The following is a 7227-nucleotide window of genomic DNA, read 5'->3' as shown; positions in this document are numbered from 1 at the left end:
AGCAATGCTGACTATCTTTAACTGAAGTATGTTTCTCAGAATTCTTTCCAGTATGTTGCCTATGACAGATGTAAGACTGACTAGTCTGTAATTCCCAGGGATCTCCCTAATCCCTTTCTTGAACAGAGGAACAACATTCGCCTCTCTCCAATCATTTGGTACTACTTCCATGGAAAGTGAGGATACAAAGATCATCACCAGAGGTGCAGCAATCTCATTCCTCACTTCCCATAGTAACCTTGAATACATCTGGTCCAGCCCTGGGGACCTACCTATCTTGATGCTTCCCAGAATTTCCAGCAAATCCACTTCCTTAATATCAATCTGTTCAAGCCTATTAACCTGCTCCATGGTGTTCTCACTATCAACAAGGTCCCTCTCTCTAATGAATACTGAAGCAAAAAACTCATTTAGGGCCTCCCCTACCTCTTCAGACTCCAGGCACAAGTTCCCTCCACTATCCCTGATCGGGCCTCCCCTCTTTCTGATCATTCTCTTCTTCCTCACATAAGTGTAAAATGCCTTTGAGTTTTCCCTAATCCTTCCCACTAAGGCTTATTCATGCTCCCTCCTAGCTCTGCTCAGGCCATCTTTAAGTTCTTTCCTAGCTACCCTGTAATCCTCTGAAGCTGTGCCAGATCCTTGCTTCCTCAATCTTAAGTAAGCTTCCTTCCTCTTCTTGATGAGAAACTTCTCTTCTCTTGTCATCCAAGATTCCTTCACCTTACCATTCCTTGCCTGTCTCAGTGTGACAAAGTTATCCAATGCTCGCAACAAGTGCTCGTTAAACATTTCTGTTGTGCATTTCTCGTAGAACAATTGCTCCCAATTTACACTCCACAGCTCCTGTCTAATAGCAGTATAATTTCCCCTCCCCCAATTAAATACCTTACCATACTGCCCGTTCCGATGTCTCTACATGGCAGTGGTAAAGGTGAGGCAGTTGTGGTCACTGTCACCAAAATGCTCTCTCAACAAGAGATCTGACACCTGGCCTGGCTCATTGCCTCCCCCCTATTCGGCCTATCTACACATTGAGTGAGAAATCCTTCCTGGACGCACCTGATAAAATCGGCTCCATCCAGACCATCTGCACTAAAGAGGTTCCAATCAAATTTGGGGAAGTTGAAGTCACTCATAACAACATCTGTTACATCGGCACCTTTCCAAGATCTGCTGTCCAATCTGTTCTTCCATCTCTCTGCTGTTATTTGGGAGTGTATAGAAAGCACCCAGTAAAGAGACTGCTCCTTTCTTGTTACTGACTTCCACCCATACTGACTCAGTAGACAAACTCTCCTCAACAACCTCCTTTTTTGCAGCTGTGATGCACTCTCTAATTAACAATGCTGCTCTCCGTTCTCTTTTATCCCCCCTCTTTATTTTTTTTAAAGATCAAACCCTGGAACAATCAGCAACCATTCCTATCCCTGTGAAATCCATGTCTCCATTATGGCCACAGCATTGTAATTCCAAGTACTGATCCATGCTCTAAGTTCATCACTCTTATTCCTGACACTCCTTGCATTGAAACAGGCACACTTTAGCTCATCCCTTTGCCCAAACAGCTGTGTATCCTTCCTGACAGACTCTCTGCATTTTATTTCTGCCCATTCAACAACTACCCTCTCTTTTGATCTGTGGCTCTGGTTCCTATCCCCTGACAAACTAGTTTAAACCCTACCAAGTGCTGTAGCAAATCTCCCACCCAGAACATTGGCGCCCCTCAAGTTTGAGTGCAACCCGTCCTTCATGTACAGGTCCCACCTTCCCCAGAAGGTATACCAATGATCTATGTATCTAAAGCCCTCCCTCCTGCACCAGCCCTGTAGCCACGTGTTTAGCTGCACTCGCTCCCTGTTCCTTGCCTCACTAGCGCGTGGCACTGGTAGTAATCCTGAGATTACTACTATACTGGTCCTGCTTTTTAGCTTCCAACCACACTCCCTGAAATCTCTTTTTAGATCCTCATCCCTTTGCCTAGCTATATTATTGATGCCAATATGCACCAGGACTTCTGCTCACCCTCCCACTTCAGAATCTTGTAGATTCGATCGGTGATAGCCTGAAATTGTGGCACCAAGGTGGCAACATACCATCCAGGAGTCCTGTTTGCAAAACAGAATCTCCTGTCTGCCCCTCTAACTATTGAGTCTCCTACCACTCGCATTTTTCTATTCTCCCCCCCTTCCCTTCTGAGCCACAGAGCCAGGCTCAGTGCCAGAGACCTGGCCACTATGGCTTTCCTCTAGTAGGTCATCCCCACCAACAATATTCAAAATCATATACAAAAAATATTCAAAATTATTCTTGAGGAGAAAGGTTACAGGACCCCTTCTCTGTTTGCCTGTTCCCTTTCCATCCCTAACTGTCACCCATCTACCTTTTCCTATGCCTGAGATGAGACTACATCTCTGTAACTCCTCTCGATTACCCCCTCCACCTCCCAAATGATCCAAAGTTCATGCAGCTCCAGCTCCAGTTCCCTAATGTGGTTTCCAAGACACGAGAATTGGATGCAGTTCCTGCAAATGAAGTAATTGGGGGCTTGAGTGGTGACCCTTACCTCCCACACCCTACAGAAGGAGCATGCAACTGCGCTAACATCCATTTCCACTGTTCTGAAATCAAAAAAACTAGTAACCTTAGTGAATTGGTGCACAGAACTTTTTTTGGGTTAGAGGGGGAGGATGGGTGGGAGATACTACCTAAGTAGTGATTCGGATAAAGCGCCGGCCCAAATATATTACCTCACTTACTCAGCAGCCCTGTGTCCACTCCTGTTCAGCGTGCACTCTGCCTTTTCACCCAGAAAGACTGCAGAAAGTTGCAGTACAGTGTGTTTTCCTGTGAATGGATCACAAAGAGCTAGCGTCCATGTTCAGTGGGTAATAGGGATAGCAAATGGAATGGTAGCCTTTATTACAAAAGGAATAAGGAATGTAGTCGCTCCTGGAAAATTGAGAGCAATTTTGTTTTATGTAAATAAGAAAAAAATTAAAGGCATCCTGAGAAGGTTCATCAGGTTGAGCCCAGAGTTGTAAGGATTTTCTAATGCGGACTCATTGGAGTCTAGAAGAATGAGAGGTAATCTTATTAAAACAAAATAGATTCTTAGGGGACTTGACAAGATATAAAGAAGCTCTTTCTCCTGTGGGAAAGTCTCAGACCAGAGGACATAATTCGTTATTTTCAGAGGGCAGTGATTCTGCAAACACTTCTACTGCAAAAGGTTAAAGAGCTGAAGTCATTAAGTATATTCAAGGTTGAAATAAATGGATTTTTAATCAGTAAAGGAATAACAGGGTAATGGTAAAAAACATGAGAGTGGAGTTGAGGATTATTTGATTAGCCATGATCTTATTTGAAGATGGAGTGACTTTATGGGCTAAATGGTCTCCTTTTCTCCTAGTTTCATGGTCATAATAATAGCTCTTCATCTCTATCTTAAAAGGAGGCCTCTTATGTTTAAGCTTGGTCACTTCCAGTATCCATCCATTCTCTCAGTATCCATTCTATCTTGAGGCCCCTCGAGATCTTACATATTTCAATAATATTACCTCTGACTACTCTAACTTGCAATAAACAGAGGCCTAGCTCCCCCATTTACCTTCCTTCATAGGATAAGCTGTTCATTCCATTGAATAAGAAGATAAATCTTCCCTGAAATTCTTTGCAAGGTATTATGGGCTGAATATTACATATTTCTCCCTGTGAGATGTCTCACCGTATCTTACTAAGTGCACCTCATTTATTACCCTCCCAGCCCCTATGCCTGATTCTAGCCCCATTCGGACACCCACTGTTCCCAGAAGAACTTGCTACTCATTGAATATCTGATGAAAGATTGACATCACTAGCACCGCGCCATCTTTACAAAGCCAGTGAGCATCCAGGCAAATATTGACAATCATCAATTGGATTCTCCTTCACCAGTAAGTAATGGTACAGCATTCACAAAGCCACAATGCTCACAGCACACAGATGGTATGGTGGATACATCCTCATAATTACAATCCCATTACCTCACCTTTTTTAAAAATTCCTTCATGGGGGTGGTTGTCATTAGCTGAGCCAACATTTATTGTCCATTCCCAGTTGCAAAGAGAAGGTGGTGTGAGTGGCCTTTTAGAACTGTTCAGAGTGCACTCTGCTTTTTCACCCAGAAAGACTGCAGAAAGTTGCAGTACAGTGTGTTTTCCTGTGAATGGATCACAAAGAGCTAGCGTCCATGTTCAGTGGGTAATAGGGATGGCAAATGGAATGTTGGCCTTTATTACAAAAGAAATGTGGTCACTCCTGGAAAATTGTGAGCAATTTTGTTTTGTGTAAATAAGAAAAAAATTGAAGGCATCCTGAGAAGGTTCATCAGGTTGAGCCCAGGGTTGTAAAGATTTTCTAATGAGGAGATGTTGTATTGATTGGACTTGTACTCATTGGAGTCTAGAAGAATGAGATGTAACCTTATTAAAACAAATCAGATAATTAGGGGACTCGACAAGATATAAAGAAGCTGTTTCTCCTGTGGGAAATTCTAGGACCAGAGGACATAATCGTTATTTTCAGAGGGCAGTCCACCTGCTGTAGGTAGCCCAACATGTCATATAGGAGGGAAATCCAGAATTTAGACCCAGCAATAGTGAAGGAATGGTGATATATTTCCAAGTCAGGATGGTGAGTGGGTGGAGGAAAACTACAAGTGATGTTGTTCCCATGTATCTGCTGCCTTTGTCCTTCTAGATGGAAGTGGTCATGGGTTTGGAATGTGCTGTCTAAGGATCTTTGGTGACTTTTGGCAGTCCATCTTACAGATTGTACAGACGGTTTGTAATGAGCGTCAGTGGTACAGGGAGTGGATGTTTGTGGATGTGGGGTCAGTCAAGTGGGGGTTGCGCTTTCTTGGATGGTGTTAAACTACTTGGGCATTGTTGGAGCTGCACTCATCCAGTCAGGTGGGGAATATTCCATCACACTCCTGACTTGTGCATTGTAGATGGTGGACAACCTTTGGGGAGTCAGGGTGTAAGTTGCTGGTGCAGGACTCGTATCCTCTGACCTGTTCATATAGCCACAGTATTTATATGGTTGGTCCAGTTCAGTGTCTGGTCAAGGTTAACCCTCAGGATGTTGACAATGAGTGTTGGTGATGTTAAAGCCATTGAATGTCAAGGGGTTTATTTTAAATTAGTTAGATTATTAGTAAGATTTTCTCTTATTGGCGATGATCATTGGCTGGCACCTAGTTGGCACAAATGCTATCTGCCACTGGAAATCCCAAACCTGGACATTGTCCAGTTCTTGTTGCATTTGAATATGAACAGCTTCAGAATCTGAGACAACACGAATGATGCTGAACATTGTGCAATCATCAGCAAACATCCCAACTTCTGACCTCATGACAAACAGAAGGTCATTAAGGAAGGAACTGAAGTTGGTTGGGCCTGGCACATTAACAGGCATGCTGCCTGACCTGCTGCGCTTTTCCAGCAACACATTTTCAGCTCTGATCTCCAGCATCTGCAGTCCTCACTTTTTCCCTGGGACATTAACCTAAGGATTTCCTTCAGGGATGTCCTGAAGCTGAGATGACTGATCTCCAACAAAAACAACCATTGTTCTTTGTGCTATTTATAGCTTCAATTTGCCCTGAGTGTTCCTTTAATTCCCATCGGCTCTAGTTTTACTGGGGCTCTTTGATGCTATACTCGTTCAAACATTGCTTTGGTGTTAAGGGCTGTGACTTTCACTTCACCTCTGCAATTCAGTTGTCCAAGTCTAAAATGAAGTCAGGAGCTGAGTGACCCTGCCCGTACCTAAACTGGTTGTCACTGAGCAGGTTATGGCTGAACAGGTGCTACTTGATAGTGTTGTTAATGACTTCTTACACTATCTTACTGGTGATCGAAAGTGTATTGATTGGGCATTAATTTGCTGGGTTACATTTGAGCTGCTTTTGAGTACTTGACATTCCTCGACATTTTTTTACATTACCATATAAATGCCACGGTTGTAGCTCTAGTGGAACAGTTTGCCTCTGGTTGCAGCAAGTCCTGAAGCACAAGTCTTCAGTCCTACTGCTGAATGTTATCAAGGCCATAGCCTTTGCTGTATCTAATCTCTCCAACTGTATCTTGACATCACACTGAGTGAGTTGAATTTTCTGAAGACTAGCATCAATGCTTCTGGCGATCTCTGATGGAAGTCAAGATGGAGTATCCACTCAGTACTTCTAGATTAATTTTGGGGTAAATGGTTTAGCCTTGTCTTTTGCACTGATGATCAGGCGCCTCTGTTTATGAGGATGGAGATGTTTGTGCAACCTTCATCTCCAACAAGGTCTTTGATTATCCACCACTATTCACGACTGGATGTGTCAGGACTGCAGACCTTAGATCTGATCCATTAGATGTGAAGTCACTTAGCTCGATCTGTATTTGCTACAGTTGTCATTTGGCACATTGGTAGTCCTGTTTTGTAGCTTCAAGTTGGTTTCTCATTTTTAGATAGATCTGGTACTGCTCCTGGCATGCTCTCCTGTACTATTCTTGAACTAGGTTGATCTTCTAGCTTGATGGTAATGCTAGAGTAGGGATTAATGCTGGGCCATGAGATTGTAGATTGTTTTTGAGTACAATTGTGTTGTTGCTTGTAGCCAACAGAACTTTGCGGATATCCAGACTTGAGTTGCTAGATCTGTTCAAAATCTATTCTTTTCACATGTAATATTGCTACACAACACGATGGAGGTTATTCTCAAAGTGAAGATGGAACTTTGTCTCCTCAAGGACTGTACAGTGACCACTATTACTGGTATTGTCATGGACAGATGCATCTGCAGATTTGGAAAGAATGAGGTCAGGTATATTTTAATCTCTTGTCAATTCTCTCACCACCTGCTGCAGATCCAGACCAGCAGCAATGTCCTTTAGGACTTGGTCAGTAGTGGTGCTGCTGGGCCACTCTTGTCATGAATTTTGAAGTGACCTCCCTATTCTGCAAGGCGAAAGTGAGGATTGCACATGCTGGAGAATCGAGTTGAGAGTGTGGTGCTGGAAATGCACAGCAGGTCAGGCAGCGTCTGAAAAGCAGGAGAATTGACATTTCAGGCAAAAGCCCTTCATCAGGAATTCTCCTGGTCCTCAGATGCAGTCTGACCTGCTGTGCTTTTCCAGCACCACACTCTTGACTCCCTCTTCTGCACCCTTGTCACCCTCAGTGCTTCCTCCA

The sequence above is a fragment of the Chiloscyllium plagiosum genome, unplaced genomic scaffold (genome assembly GCF_037043375.1).
Source record: "Chiloscyllium plagiosum isolate Xiang-an unplaced genomic scaffold, Cpla_swu_hap1 HiC_scaffold_2, whole genome shotgun sequence".
Taxonomy (NCBI): Eukaryota; Metazoa; Chordata; class Chondrichthyes; order Orectolobiformes; family Hemiscylliidae; genus Chiloscyllium; species Chiloscyllium plagiosum.
This window is presented reverse-complemented; position numbering follows the sequence as displayed.